The following is a 16,857-nucleotide window of genomic DNA, read 5'->3' on the forward strand; positions in this document are numbered from 1 at the left end:
TTTTCCCCATCATAGTGGCATCAAAGCTCTTGGTTGGGCTATATTTACTTGCTTGAATGATGGAGGCAAATGCAAAGATGGTTGCTTTGAATGGTATAAATTATCATTTGTGGAAGGGCAAGATGAAAGATTTATTATTTGTCAAGAAATTGCATCTTCCGGTCTTTACTACACAGAAGCCAGATTCTATGTCTGAAGAAGAATGAGACTTTGAGCACCAACAAATATGCGGTTTTATTCGGTAATATGTTGAAGATAATGTTTATAATCATATTGCTAATGAGACACATGCCAGAGCTTTGTAGGAGAAGATTGAGTCTTTATATGCTTCTAAGTCGGGCAATAATAAATTGTATTTGTTAAATTGCTTGATGAATTTGAGGTACAGGGAGAATTCTTATATTTCTGATCACTTAAATGAGTTTCAAGGGCTCCTAGATCAATTGTCAGGAATGGGCATAAAGTTTGATGACGAGGTTATGGGATTATGGTTGCTTAATACTCTACCAGAGTCTTAGGAGGTATTTCGGGTTTCAAGTATGAACTCTTCCTCGAATGGTGTTGTTTCTTTTCAGATGGCAAAGAATGGTGCTCTTAATGAAGAGTTGAGGAAGAAGACACATGGTTCTTTATCTCAGCCTGAGATGCTTGTTACAGAAGCTAAGGGGAGAAGTCGGAAAAAGGAACATAAAGGTGGTAGAGAGAAGAGTAGGAGCAAGTCCAAGTCAAGATACAAAAATTTAGAGTGCCATTTTTGTCATAAAACTGGGTACATTCAGAAATACTGCTTTAAGTGGAAAAAGGAGAACAAAGACAAGAAGGGCAAGCAGAGAGAGAATGACCATGATGATGATGATCGTGTCACTACTGCTACAGATGGTGATCTTGTTCTTCTTCGTGACTTTGAGTCCGTTAATCTTGTATTTGATGAGAGCATGTGGATTATTGATAGTGGTACTACACTGCATGTTACACCTAGGAAGAAGTTCTTCACATCTTACACTTCTGGTGATTTTGGAGTGCTGAAGATGGGTAATGATGGTGAGTCTAAAGTGATGGTGTTGGTGATGTTTGCCTGCAAACCAACATGGGAGTGCAGTTGTTGCTTAAAGGAGTCAAACATGCTTTGGATGTCCGTTTTAATTTAATCTCTGTGCAGTTGCTTGATGATTGTGGTTATGACAATCACTTTGGTTCTAGTAAATGGAAGCTCACTAAAGGTAACTTGGTTTTGGCCAGAGGGGAGAAACAATCTAAATTGTACTGGACTAAAGCTTTGATTGCTAAAGACAGTGTGAATGCTATGTATATGGAGACATCTTTGTGGCACCGGAGGCTTGGTCATATAAGTGAGAAAGGGCTTAACTGCTTAGCTAAAAACGATGTGCTTATGGGATTGAGAAATGCAGAATTGGAGAAATGTTCTCATTGCATGGCTGGTAAACAAACCAGAGTATCTTTTAAGAAGCATCCACCCTCAAGGAAGTCAGAATTGCTTGAATTGGTGCATTCTGACGTTTGTGGCCCATTAAAGGTAAAATCATTTAGTGGTGCACTTTACTTTGTTACTTTTATTGATGATTGTTCTAGGAAGCTATGGGTCTATGCTCTTCAGCGGAAAGATCAAGTACTTGAAAAGTTCAAGGAATTTCATGCTATGGTTGAGAGACAATCAGGCAAGAAGCTGAAATGCATCCGTAGTGATAATGGTGGTGAGTACCGTGGACCTTTTGATGTTTATTGTAGGCAGCATGGTATTAGACACGAGAAGACTCCTCCTAAAACTCCTCAGTTGAATGGTCTAACGGAGAGGATGAATAAGACCTTGGTTGAAAGGGTTACATGTATGCTTTCAGAAGCAAAGTTGCCTAAGCACTTTTGGGGAGAGGCATTGCTTGCAGTTGTGCATGTTATTAATCTCAGTCCCGCAGTTGTGCATGTTATTAATCTCAGTCCCGCAGTTGCTTTGAATACTGAGGTGCTAGAAAAAATTTGGTTTGGTAAGAATGTTAGCTATGATCATTTGCGTGTCTTTGGTTGCAGGACATTTGTTCATGTTCCTAAGGATGAAAGATCCAAGTTAGATAAAAAGACAAGGCAATGTATCTTTATTGGCTATGGTGAGGATGAATTTGGCTACAGGTTTTATGATCCTGTTGAGAAGAAGCTTGTTAGAAGCCGTGATGTACAATTCATGGAAGACCAGACCATTGAAGACATTGATAAGGTGGAGAAGACCACACCCGAGAAAGATAGTAATCTCACTGATGGTAATCCGATGAGGTTGCCCGCTCACAATTTGGAGAATGTTGAAACGGAAGCTCAAAACAATGAGCAACATGGTGATGTTGATGATCAACAGTTTGGAAGTGGAGTAGAGGTTCCAATTGATGATGCTCAAGAAGAACATGATGTTGATGATGATCTTGGTGATATACCTGAATCACCTCAAGTCCAACTCAGGAGGTCTAATAGACAAAAACAACCTTCTACAAGGTATTCTTGTGACGAGTACATAACCTTGACTGACGGTGGAGAACCTGAGTGTTTTGAAGAGACAAAGTTCATTGCTATTACTGAAGCATGCAAGGAGTTGCTATGGTTGAAGAAATTCTTGCAGGAGCTTGGTTTTGTGTAGAACAACTATCCATTATTTATGGATAGTCAGAGTGCTATCCATCTTGGTAAGAATCTAACTTTTCATTCTAGATCCAAACATATTGATGTGAGGTATCATTGGATACGTGATGCTTTGGATGCTAAGTTGTTGGAGTTGGAAAAGGTTCATACAGATGATAATGGTGCTGATATGATGACTAAAGCATTGCCAAGAGGGAAGTTTGAAGCTTGTTGTGAGATTGCCGGTTTGGCGGTTCTCTCCACATAGTTGTGAGGGGGAGATTTGTTGGGTATTGAGCTCTCTTCCTATGTGGAGAAAAGGCCCAAAACTTGAGAAGCTCATGTCTCACTTAACCTATTGGAGAGGGGGCTGCAATATAAATAGAGAGGCAGAACAATAGAGTCAGAACACACTGAAAGCCCTAACACATAGAGGGAGAGGTAGAGGGAAAATTTTGTCCACGTTTTTCACATAGTTGTCACAATAGAATCGGCGCTGCGGATTCGTTCACCGTTGGATCGCGCTGAAATTTTTACAGCAGGTTCGGAACTCGTTGCTCTTCATTCTGACCGGATCTTTGATACGAGGTCTGAGTTGGGAGATATTAATTTCGCACTACAGCAGTGATTTTTAGAGGTTTTCCTCTCTTGTTCTTCTCTATTTGAAAGCTTTGTTGCTTTGTTATTTGGTTGGGTATTGACACTAATTTGTGCTATTGGTTGAGACTCTTTTGTACTCTTGTTGATCATTGTGAAGCTATTTCTTTGGTCTGGACGACTTGTGGTTTTTACCCTTGATTTGAGGGGGTTTCCACGTTAAAAATCTTGGTGCCTTTATTTGTGCTTTTGGTAATTTATTATTGCTACTCTTTTGATTATTGCTCTTCATAGATTCTTGTAAGTTAGGGGAAATTATATCCGATGCATTTTTTGGTATATTGTTTGTGTTATTGTTTTCCCCATCAATATATATATATATATATATATATATATATATATATATATATATATATATATATATATATATATATTTATAAAAGTCATTACTTTCTTGATTGAACTTTTGAATTTTTCCTCCAATAACAGTGAAAGTAAACATATTATTATATGCTTAGATAATTAGTTTGAAATTTGAGCTCATACGATCTTCTCTTTATCAATGTTAGAACAACGAGGGATATATATATATTTTTTAAAAAAGAGGAAGTTTATAACTTTTCCTTTCGTATAACAAATTCAAAGCTCAGATCGACTTATTTGGATGACTTATCCCATCGTATCACATTTGATCATGATAGTTAGTACAAATATAAAATGAATCTCCGTGTACACTTTCTAATTAAAACTGCAATTTATTTTACATATTATATCATCGTTTTGTGTGGTCCTTTCATAATTTGTACTTTTTTTTATTTTTGTTGTTTTGATAAATTTTCATATGATAAAAAGTAATTTATGAATTTTGAATGTCAACTCAAGTGAGATGTCAAAGTTCACTTAACATGACGTTATTCTAAAGAATGAGTGTAATAAATATTAATTAAATATATAATATAACATTTTTTTATTTCTTTAACATCTCATCAATTATAAATAAGCAAACACTATATATGTAAACCTAGAAAATTGTATGTTAAGAGTGACAAAGTTTTAAAATAATGAGATTATATTATTTTAATAATAAAACGTTTAACTATAAATAGAAATTTTATAAAAGATCTCATTAATTAAAAACACTTTATCTTTCTAAAAATTATTTTTTAAGAGTTATCAACTTTCTTTATAAGATATCATACCCCTGTTTATCTTTTTGAAGATCAAAGACTGTAGGATTGTTTATCGCTGCGAGTTGATCAAGACCAACTTATCAATTCCTTCATTTAGGGTAAGTTAGATTTTTGCCCTCTCCTCTTCTTCCCCTATGATCTGGTTGCATGTGGGGTTTTCTCACCTGCATGGTGTCTTGCAAGTGTTTTTTGAAATCTCTGTTGATTCATGTTCTTGTTGACATTATTAGATCGTTTTGTTTGGTTTCTAAGTGTAAAAAGGGGTTTTCGATGTATAGAAAGAGATTTTGCGGTTTAGGGCTTGTGAGCGGTATGATTAAGGTAAGGAAAACTAGTAACTATTTATGTGTATGAATTTATAAAATTTCTTTTTGGTACCTGATGAAATGTTGCAATTTCCTAATGAATCTGAACTGATATGTATGATTTAGTGTAAATTGGTGTGTTGTAAATTGGACTTGATGCTTGTTTGATCTGGTTGAACTTTCTGTTGATTGAAAAACTTAGAAAGTGATCAATTGAATGAATTGACACTTCTTTCATGTGCTAAAACTATTTTGAACTAAATCATTGAGAAAGGAATATCAATTTGGGCCTTAATTAGGTTCAAGATCATCCAATTGCAGAAACTTCATCTATTGTGGATTGATATGGCGTTGAGCACTAGTGATCACTATAGGTTTAGGAGCATTTTTGGCTTCAGGGCATTGAGTAGTGGCATAATGACACTAAGCAATGGTATGATGACGTTGAGCACCGATTTTTGTGAGGCAAATGGCGATTAGCTCCAGTTTTTGCGAGGCAAATGGTTGTTTTTCTTGTTTGGTTGTTTTTGGATGTTTAGTGATTGATGTGAAGCATATTTATGGTTTTCATTATTATAAATTGTAGGGAATATATTGTTATGAGCATGTATGATTATGTTTAAAGAGTTTTAAGGGGAATTCTTTGTGATGGTATATATGCCTTGATATAGGAAATGTCAGGAATGAGGTATCTTGAACTCTAACAATCATTCATACTCAAATAGAGTATAATGAATTATGAAAGTCACAAGAGATCTTAGTCTTTGGACTTGTTCTTTGGTGTTAGGCATGAATGAGATTAACCTTGTCTATGGTTGGGTGATAACCCCTTAAGGCTGGACTCTGTAGAGTCTACATACAATAATAAGTGCACACCTTTAGTGAATTCTATATCAATGACATGTACCCGAATAATTGAGTTTAGTGTCAACTGCTATGTATACATAAACATGTTTTATATTTATGTTCGTGTAAAAGTGATGTGACTTACTTTCTTTTGAATAACTTTCTTTGTATACTAGCTTACCCTGTGGTGTGTTTGTGTTATATTTTCTTTTACAATGATCACTTGATTGTGTGAGCCGAGAAAGACACATGTGAGGATGCTTCTCTGATGGATAGTAGTGAGGTTGGTGAGTAGTGTTTAGATTTCTTGAAGTTGCACAACAATAGATTGATCTTTTTGAAAAACTTTTAGTTGGTTTTGGGTCCAATTTGTATATATCATATTTCTATAGTTATTTCTTCTGGATGACTGTATTAATATTTTATATGCTTATAACTATTTGTTGTGCTCTATTAGAATATCTAATGTTTTATTTTGTAATTTATGCTATTAAATGGGATGTTACAATATAAGTGAATGTAAATCTTATTTTATAAAATCAATTTTATATAACAATGAGTTAATCTTAAGTTCTACCTTTTAAGATGATATAAGAGCTATATATAATCCATTTTAACAAGTTGTTATTTGTTAAACCTATAATGTAGTAATTTTTTATCATATTGCTCTTAAATATCTAATATCACATTCGATATCTATGCAAGCCTTACTTTACTAAACTAATTCATGTGTAATTAAATTAGGCTTAAAAAGACCACTTATTAACATGAATATTTATTTGTCTCATTTTGATATTTATAGTTTTGTAGGATTGGATTTATATTTTGATCACAATAAATTTTCTCATCTTAAACTTTCTTTTCACATATATGAAGATTTACAGAGAAAGTTATAGTAGCTTATTATTTCATATATAAAATCATATATTAATTATATTTTAATATATAAGTATATATATATATATATATAATGTTTTTATAATATAATAAATATATAATGAAAATAATAAAATAATTTGAAATTTGAAATTTGATATTTATTCAAAATATTTTGATTTGTGATTATAAATATTGTTTTATAAAAAGTTATAATATTTTGTTAAGTAAATTTTAATTTTAATTCATACTTTTGAATTTTTTTAAATATAATATTAATCAAATATTTTTTTTTCATTTATTTTATCTATCACATCATACACAAATTTTCACAATTTTTTTTTCAAATACACTCAAATCGCACTATCTTTCTCTTAATCCAAACAACCTCACATTCATCTCCAAATTCACTCAAATCCACTCTTCCAAATCTGTCCTCCCATCCAAACAAATTCTTTAGGTGTCAAATGTTAAATTGTGTAATGTTTAATTTAAATTCATTTAAAGGTTAGTTGCTTTAAAATGCAAAAAATAAAAAAGTTATTATATATGGCCAATACATATAGTTAATTTTTTGCAAGTGGCTATTAGGGTGATTCCAATTGAAAAGTGAGAAGTATATGTATCCAAGAGTGGTGAAAGTGAGGAAGGGTTGGTCGGTCCTTGTCTCCATATGGGAGCCTCCTAAAAAGCAAATCAAGATGAAAAAAAAAAGTTATTCCAAATAATGAAAATTCATATCCTAGGTTAAGGGACCCTACCCAAATCCTATCATGCGTAGCTACCCCACAAAAATTTATCCAAGTAGGCCATTATCTTTGGTCCCAATTTTTTTACTACAAAACAAAACCCACAAATTAAAGGACCCAATAAGCAGTAAAAAGTAGAATTCAAGGACTGGGTCTCACATGCACCCTCTTCTCTTGTGGGTCACTCCTCCTAAACTAAACCTTTTCAACATTGCCATTAACATCATTAAGTGTCATTACTTTCAAACACTCTCTTTTCAAGTGTGCACTTCAACAGAGTGAAATTGGATGGTAATTTTCGTGCTGATTAAACACAAGACCAAGCATGGTTATGTGGTAAGAACAAAAGTTACGTTGTCGTGGTTGTGTGAGACATTGGTCAACAAAATACCAGCGTGTTCCTTTTTAGTTCATTGTTTGTTTTGACATTGTTCTGTTGTTCCAATGTTTGTTTCGATGGCATTAACGGATTACCCAAACTAATTCAGGGTTGTACTTGTAATGTCCTCTGTCTTATCGTTTGCATTAATGAAAACGACAAATATAAAGGAAAAGGAGAACATTGAGAAAAAAATTATTTATATATTATTCTATTTGAAGGTTTAAATTTTCCTATTGATGATGGGAATGGTTTTACTGTTTTTGAGATTGTTTAATTTAATTTAATTTAATTTTTATTTTTATGATGGTATGGTCCAATGGAATGTTACCAACCATTAATTATTACTAAGTATATAATTTAAATGTTATGGTTTCCCCCAACATGCAACATGCAGCATGCACCCAACAGTTTCATGACATGAAAGCCGTCATACCTAACTCCTTCCAAGCCACACCAACAGCAAAAGGCTAGAGTTATGTCCTTACATTTTTTTTTTATATTTATATTATTAAATAAACATACCCTTATCTCTTTCTTTTTTAAGGTACTTTAACAAGTAATCAAATATATTGTCATTTTAGGTTTTGATGTCTTCTATGAAACAATTAAACTTTGTTTGAGAATGACCTCTTTCCATCTATAAGATATGAGTTAGCAATAAAAAAGGTTAAATATGTTTTTCTCCCTTCAGTGAATTTTAAAATTAGTCCATTTTAAAATTTTGGACCAATATAGACCTTCATCTTTCGAAATACGTGGATTTAGTCATTTTAATAAATTTTTATTAAGTTTATTTGACATTTTAAGCGCATTTCATAATAGTATTTGACTTAACATTAAAGCAAAAATGTGTCAAACAGTATAAACAACTCAAATACAATTCCGAAACGCGTACAACATCAAATAAACCTAACAAAATTTAATTAAAATGACCAAATCCACGTATTTTGAAAGATGAAGAACAAAATTGGTCTAAAGTTTTAAAATAGACTAATTCCAAAATTCACTAAAAGTTAAGGGACAAAAAACATATTTAACCCTAAAAAATATATGTACTAGGAACACTTAGATTAATAAGAGAATACTTAAAACGTAAATTAACATAGAAGAATGACATATTTTATTCCTTGTGGAGAAGATATTATCATATAGATTTATGAACTTTCATTTTTATAATTAAACATACGAGCAAGTATAAAATAATTAGAGATAAATAAAAAGATATTCGAGTGATTGAATTTTATCTTTGATAATGTTGATATTAATGATGTAGATGATTTTTTTTATAAGTTTCAGGTCTCCTTTTCTTTGAAATTTAAATGAAAAAAAAAAAACACTCAATTTTATAGTGAAGATCACGACTCATTATCTTAATGTTTTTATAGAAAAACTTCTTTATTCGAGCTAGTCGATTTCTTATATTTTATTATGTATAACTAATTATCTAAAAATTACATTTGATAGATGGTTTTTTAATAGTTCAAGTTAAATGATTTATTTTATTTCTTTCGACAAGTGAACTTGTGTTTGATGAATTTTAAAAAAAAAATTGTTAGACTTGATAAGAAAGTTGCTCATTTATTAGATAACTATTTCATGGGATAAATTTCTGACTTTAGTAAAACCTTAGAAAAAACTATCTTTTTTGTTGTCTTCAATTGGGAAAACCTTTTCTTGGTTGATTTCACAGTCATGATAATGTGATATGACGGTTTATCTTTTTAAGTTTCCTCAGATGCAAATATGAGATAAAATTCCAAGGTAGTGTAAATGTGTTAATCAATATTTTTTTTTTAATAATAATATCCACTCAACATTGATGATGAATAGTGGGAATTTTGGACTTATATTTGTAGACTTCTCACATGTCCCAATCAATTTTGAGTGTTGGTGTGGAAAGAAGGTCTAGAAGGAGCTTAATGGAGTGTAGCTTGGAGTCTTGAAAAATATAATGAAAACATTTGATTTCTGAACTTTATGGAAGAATTGGAAGTTGAGCTGGAAAAACAAATCTCAAATAACAAGTCAAAAGACATTTACTTTCAAAGTTTCAATTATAGTGGGAAGATTGACATGTTCATGAAACAAGAATACAAAATCTGAGTGTATTTGGTTCAACAGAATTGATTCCAATTAAATCAATTCTCTGACGTAGAAATAAAAATTGGTTACTTCTCATTCAACATAAAATTTTTTATCTTTTAATTGATTTTGAAAACCAAACAGATTCTGCGTTAGAAAATTAATTATAATCAATTTTACATTAATTTGACATAAAATCAAACACACACTATAAATATTTTGAAATTTTAAAATCTCTTAAAACTAATTTCAAGAAAAAAAAAATAGAAAAAAAATTGATGTGATGTCTACTGGGCATCTAGTTATCCAACATAGCACTTTGAGAAGAGAATATAGTTTGAGATATCTTGTTGTTCGTGAACACTTGAGAGATAAAACATTTGTGTTCTTTTAGTCTCAACTTTCTTAAAATAGATAAAGTTACTTTCTTTTTCACTTCTCCCACCTTATTTTGTTGTAAGTAAAGTTGCTTATGCATTAAGATACACATCCAAAGAAGTAAAGATAAATAACCAACCAAACTAAAAAAATTGCTCCATTTATTTTCAAAAAACATAATCTCTTATACCCAAAATAGTTAAGGGTTGTTCTTAATAGTTGTAGATGAAAAATCTATTGCTAGTGGTAGAGATAAAAAAAAATAGAATCAAAACATTTACACCACTCAAAAATATTCCCATTTTCCTTTTTATCCATAAAATTGTTACTGTATCTAACTAATAGATGAGGGAGAATCACCATCACTATAATTATGTTTATTGAACTTATGTTTATTTTAATATTTATGTAAAAGTATTGCAATAAAATGTCATATTTTAATACACGTTATGACATTTTAGAAAATAAATAAATAAAACACTATGATTTTTTTTTTTAATAAATAAACTACTCATCATGAATGTCATAACAAGATAATTGAAAATAATCCTCATCACTTCTAAACAAACAAACAATGGATATAGATCAAATTAGTACGGTCTCCCTACTTCATTTTTCTTTTCTTCTTCTTACCATTAGTTCTACAATGTTGAACATACCCTAAGTGAATAAATGAAGGTATATTTTTTCTGGTTAAAATAATTTTTTAGTTTTAATTTTTGTTAAATTAATCTTAATTTTTTTAAATACTTGTGATTTTTTTAAATTTTTTAATATATATATATATAAAATTAAATTAAGAATATTGTTAGATAATATTTTAAATACAATCCTTCAAGATTGTGTTATGATGATTTTAAATAAGAGGTTTTCATAATAATTCAAGTTCTCTTTGCCCCATTCATGGTGAAGTTTTATTAATTTGCACATATCAGTATAACAAAGTAACGGGTGATTGAAGTTTAGTTTTTGAATAATTTATCAGCACATATCAGTCTAACAAAGTGGGAAGTGGGAAGGAGAGAAAGTTTGAAAAATATATTTTAATAATAAATAATTTTATCAAACTTAAAAATATCATAATTTTATTGAAAAAAAATTATTATTTATTTATCTTTTAACTTAGTGAGATGGAAATTAACCTCTAATTAATTCAATTTAATTTTGTGAGCATGGCTAGGCCCCTTCAAAGTGTAAACCCCTTTTTACAGTTATAACTCTTGGGCCTGGCCTTTTCGTAGGCCCAAGGCCAGCCCAACTGTGGAGCCCCCATACCCTTTCTGTTTCCTCATTTCTCTCTGTCTGGGTTTTCAGAAACAGAGCTTCCTCCTGTCTCCCTTTACGAAGCAAAGCTCTGCTAGGGCATGCATCATCTCCCATTTCCAAGCTAGCATAAACCATCTTGTACTCCTGGTAAGTCGAACTCTAGAGCTTTAGTTTAATTCTTCCTCTTTTCTTCGTTGTTGAGCGCATTGGGTATATTAGGGTTCGATCTCCTAACCCCGTTTTGGTCTGGATCTTCTTATTTCAGCTCTACTCTAGTCCTTGTAGCTGCGATACCTCATAGATAGGGTTGGTTGCTTTTGGTACTCCAAAACAGAGGTAAGGGGAGCTAAGTTTTTCGTCTCTTTTTACTGCATGTGCTTGTTTCCACTATTGATATGCATGAAATGACCGGAGAATGCGTGTATTTGTGTAAGATGGAGTTAAAATGCTTGATGTGGTTTGTTTCTGGGGTTGCATGCGTGGAACAGTGGGAGAGATCTGATATTCTTCCCAAGCGACCTCGTCTCGCCTAGGCGAGAATATCAGAGGCTCGCCTAAGGTTCTGCCTCGAACGCTCACCTAGGCGACCAGTCCATGTTTTGAGCGACGCCCTGTCTCGCTCAGGCGAGGAGGTCTCGCCTGAGCGAGAATTCGTGAAAACCCCCTGTTGCATGTCTCGCCTGGGCGAGAGCTCGCTGTTTGAGTGAGGCCAGCCCCTCGCCTGAGCGAGTTCGTGAGTGCGTGCACTGTTTTATTGACTGTTTGGATTATTTGTTGCATGTATTGTCTGGATTATTCTTCCTAAATATGATGTACGTGAATATGCTTGGGTGTTTGGGTTTTATGAACGAAATTGGTATGTTTGGTATGAGTGATGGCATTGAATTGTACATGATGATTGGGTGAAATGAGAATTGGATGTATGAGATGAAAGTGGTGGTTGTGGGATGAGAGACATGAAATTTGTATGTGATAGGCGTAATTCCATGAGTCTCATGGGGAGACCTCATGGTGGTGCGTAGTGTATATATTAAGATATGGATCAAGTAAGGATCGCATCCTGAAACTCTAAAGGGTCAGTGAGTCTCAGGTAGAGCAAACTGACCCAAGTGGTGAGAGTAGCGGGAGACCTTAGTCTTTGGCAGGATAATGGCCTTAGATGTTTGAAGGTTAACCTTGTGCATGGTAGGGTGAAACCCATTGGCAATGGCTCTGCAGAACAGTAGAGGCCACCACAAGTGCAAGCGTCCGATGAATCCGATCTTAGTATATTTATCCAGATAATTGAGTCATAGTGTCCTGCCTGTCTGTGATAACATGATTCGATGTACTCACTGTGTTGACATGCTTGAACTGTTTAAGTACTACTATGCCATGTAAATTCTAAATTACTCTAGCTTACCCTTTCGTTATTGTGTATGCTTTGCCGTGGTTCTTCTCCTTATGCTATGATCACCCTACGGTGGGAGCAGATGGAAAGAGCTCAGGAGGTGGATCTGCTGGTGGTAGCGATGTTGTGTAGTTTGGACCAGTCATTAATAGCCCTATTAGTAGTCTTCATAGCTTTAATGCCCCTCTCTTTTATGATTTCCTGCTATAGAGGGGACCCCTTTTGCAAGACAGTTAACGTTTTGTCCTTGTTTCATTCTTGGCATGGTGGTATGCCTAAGTTCCTTTTAAGTACCCTTATGAATAACTGTAATAGCTTTTTATACGTGTTCTGTTTCCTCTTATTGTTTCCTTTTATCATAATTATGCGATGCTTATTTAGTAGACTTAATCTATTTAAATGGGATGTCATACAAAGTGTCAATATAATTGTCCAATATTAAAATTCTTTATATTGAGTTGATGAGATTATTTGTGATTTATATATTAAGATTTAACTTTTTTTATCTCTTCCTTATCTTTTTTATCTATAATTAAAATTAAAATTTAAAATATAATTGTATAAAATATGATTGTACTTATCCTTCAAAATATAATCATCCAAAATATATATATATATAATAATAATAATAATAATAATAATCAATAGTAGAATTATTTTTCCATTATTGTTAAATGATTGTACTTAATTAAGGGTTCTCTAATGCAACAAGATCCTTATTATCATCCTCCAATTAGACAATTAGATCTTTTATCACTTTTAAAAAATTCATCTATTCTTTCATTTTTCATGTATATATATATATATATATATATATATATATATATATATATATATATATATATATATATATATATATATATATATATATATATATATATATATATATATATATATATATATATATATATATATATATATATATATATATATATATATATATATATATATATATATATATATATATATATATATATATATGAAATATGTCCGAGTGGTTAAGGAGATAGACTTGAAATCTATTAGGCTATGTCCGCATAGGTTTAAACCTACTGTCGATGTTTTTATCCGATTTCTTTGTTTTTTATTACTTTTCAGAACTTAATATTGGATATTTTTATTTTAATAGTACATTGGGATGAAAAATAAATCTGTTTCCATAAATAATGTTTAGATTGTCAATATGTCCGAGTGGTTAAGGAGATAGACTCGAAATCTATTGGGTTATGCCCGCGCAGGTTCAAATCCTGCTATTTATTAACCGATTCTTTGTTATTCTTTGTTTTTTATTACTTTTTCGGACTAAATATTGGATATTTTTATTTTAATATTACATTGTGATGAAAAATAAATCCGTCTCCATGAATTATATGTAATTTGTCGATATGTCCGAGTGGTTAAGGAGACAGACTTGAAATCTGTTGGGTTATGCCCGCGCAGGTTCAAATCCTGTTGTCGACGTTTTGCACTTTGTTTTTTTATTACTTTTTTGAGCTAAATATTGGATATTTTTGACAAAAGCTGCAAAAAAGACAGCATCAATACTGCTAGAAAGGACAGTTTCAATATTTCCCATACGTAATCCTTTATACAGACGTTGGGGTGGACGCACACTAAGATGGAAAAGACCCGCTAATATGCCCAACGTTTCTGCCGCAATATGATGAGAAGCTATCCCCCCGGAACAAAAGGATCAAAACCTTCCAATAAATCTCTAGCCAACCTTCCTGTCAAAAATTATTTCTTAACATTAAGTATGTAGGTACTTGATAAAAAAAAATAAGAACTTCAACAATTTCTTTGTCCTCTACGCTGCTTAATTTCCTAGAATTAGTCACCTCAATAATCTTCGATGGTTCTATGGGTATCCAAAATATGAACGAGATGGATATTTATTGTCCCAACCATTCCTGTTAGTCCCAATCTCGATAAGCCATGGATATAGATAGATACAAAGTTTTCGTGTCCTTGATTCCCAAGCGTAGTGCTTCTTTCCCAATGTTGCCTATCAGTACTAGTAATTTGGGGTTGACCTAACCCCATAAGTATAGGTATAACCTTTCGCTTAATACTAGAAACCTAAAATTCAAGCATATAAGGCTTCATTAATCGAGGATACACGACAGAAGGAATTAATCCTTTTATTTACAAATTTCACCTTCAACACGCGTGGGGTTTTTCCATTCCATTTTTTTTGACCGAAATCGGTCAAAAAAAATGGAATCAAATCACACCATCTCTGTAATAAGTGAATGCCCTTTTTTCTCCTGAAGTTACGCGGGATTTACGGATTGTATCCTTCCAGTTAGTCCATAAGGATCAAACACCCATATTCCGGGACCATACAATCCTGTTACATGAAATGCGCCAAAACCAAAACAAGCCACCCCTGCAAGAAATAAATGAATTCCAAAAATTTTTGGCAAATCCAAAGAAGGTTTTCCAGTTCAAACCTTATTGTCGACGTTTTGACCGATTCTTTGTTTTTATTACTTTTTCGGACTAAATATTGGATATTTTTATTTTAATATTACATTGTGATGAAAAATAAATTTGTCTCCATGAATGATTTGTAGATTGTTGATATGTTCGAGTGGTTAAGGAGATAGACTTGAAAACTGTTGGGTTACGCCTGTGCAGGTTCAAACCCTGCTGTTGATGTTTTATTGTTTTTTATTACTTTTTCGCACTAAATATTGGTTATTTTTATTTTAATAGAACATTGTGATGAAAAATAAATCCGTCTCCATGAACAATGTGTAAATTGTCGATATGTCCGAGTGGTTAAGGAGATAGACTCGAAATCTATTGGGTTATGCCCGCGCAGGTTCAAACCCTGTTGTCGACGTTTTTGGCCGATTCTTTGTTTTTTATTACTTTTTCGGACTAAATATTGGATATTTTTATTTTAATAATACATTGTGATGAAAAATAAATCCGTCTCCATGAATGATATGTAGATTGTCGATATGTCCAAGTGGTTAAGGAGATAGACTTGAAATTTGTTGGGTTATGCCCGTGCAGGTTCAAACTCTGTTGTGGACGTTTTTTTGTTTTTTATTACTTTTTCGCACTAAATATTGGTTATTTTTATTTTAATAGTACATTGTGATGAAAAATAAATCTGTCTCCATGAACAATATGTAAATTGTCGATATGTCCGAGTGGTTAAGGAGATAGACTCGAAATCTCTTGGGTTATGCTTGCGTAGGTTCAAACCCTGCTGTTGACGGTTTTGACCGATTCTTTGTTTTTTTATTACTTTTCCGGACTAAATATCGGATATTTTTATTTTAATATTACATTGTGATGAAAAATAAATCCGTCTCCATAAATGATATGTAAATTGTCAATATGTCCGAGTGGTTAAGGAGACAGACTTGAAATCTGTTGGGTTACGCCCGCGCAGGTTCAAACCCTGTTGTCGACGTTTTGACCGATTCTTTATTTTTTATTACTTTTTCGGACCACTTAGAGTTAAGAAAGGTTTGAGTGAGTGTTATATTATGATTGATGTATATTTTTGTTATGATGTTAGGATGATTGTATGTTAGTTCAGCTTTACATTGATGGTTTCCATCCACCATGATTGTTATTTATCATGGGAGCAGATAATAGTACTGCGTTGAGAAAGATGCACAACACTAGAGAGAGGCTAACATCGAGAGATATTTGGATAATCTTTTAGTCATATTTTTTTTTTTCAATAAAGTTTGTTTGTAAAATAATGTACAATTTTGTTTATTGAAATTTTCAATAAAATAGGAATATGAAGTTTTATTCTAAATTATATAACTTGTATTAATTATAGATTTTACAAGGCAAAAAATTAGTGTTACATCACAAATTGACACAACATATTTAGCAAATCATCATATCATCTTAACTCTCTTGAATTCTCTCTTGAATGTACTATAGATACACCACCACCTTTGAAGTATATCTCATCCGCTATGGATAAATTTGAAAAGTCTCATTGTTTTAATTCTCAATTTTGCTTATCTTTTTCACAAAGAAATAATTCTTTTTCATTAAAACTTGAATGACCAAAACCATATTTAACTTGAAAACAATCATACAATCATATAGTTATAATTCTTCGGCTAGAGACGATGTCCTTTGGCACCACATGCTTGGTTAAATTTATTATTCTAGTTTGACAATTATATTTGGGCAG

At 32.2% G+C, this 16,857-nt stretch overlaps 5 non-coding genes across 5 annotated transcripts; all 5 read left to right on the forward strand.

Annotated features, from left to right (window-relative positions):
• The first annotated feature begins 13,857 nt into the window (after nucleotides 1-13,857).
• On the forward strand, nucleotides 13,858-13,939 carry TRNAS-CGA. Its single transcript has one exon. It is a non-coding gene; the product is annotated as a tRNA-Ser (tRNA).
• Nucleotides 13,940-14,059: 120 nt separating this feature from the next.
• TRNAS-UGA lies at nucleotides 14,060-14,141 on the forward strand. The gene has a single exon. It is a non-coding gene; the product is annotated as a tRNA-Ser (tRNA).
• A 1,305-nt stretch (nucleotides 14,142-15,446) lies between these two features.
• Nucleotides 15,447-15,528, forward strand: TRNAS-CGA. Its single transcript has one exon. It is a non-coding gene; the product is annotated as a tRNA-Ser (tRNA).
• Nucleotides 15,529-15,830: 302 nt separating this feature from the next.
• Nucleotides 15,831-15,912, forward strand: TRNAS-CGA. The gene has a single exon. It is a non-coding gene; the product is annotated as a tRNA-Ser (tRNA).
• A 116-nt stretch (nucleotides 15,913-16,028) lies between these two features.
• TRNAS-UGA lies at nucleotides 16,029-16,110 on the forward strand. The gene has a single exon. It is a non-coding gene; the product is annotated as a tRNA-Ser (tRNA).
• Nucleotides 16,111-16,857: the final 747 nt, after the last annotated feature.

This window comes from Vigna unguiculata, chromosome 8, assembly GCF_004118075.2.
Source record: "Vigna unguiculata cultivar IT97K-499-35 chromosome 8, ASM411807v1, whole genome shotgun sequence".
NCBI classification, from domain to species: Eukaryota; Viridiplantae; Streptophyta; class Magnoliopsida; order Fabales; family Fabaceae; genus Vigna; species Vigna unguiculata.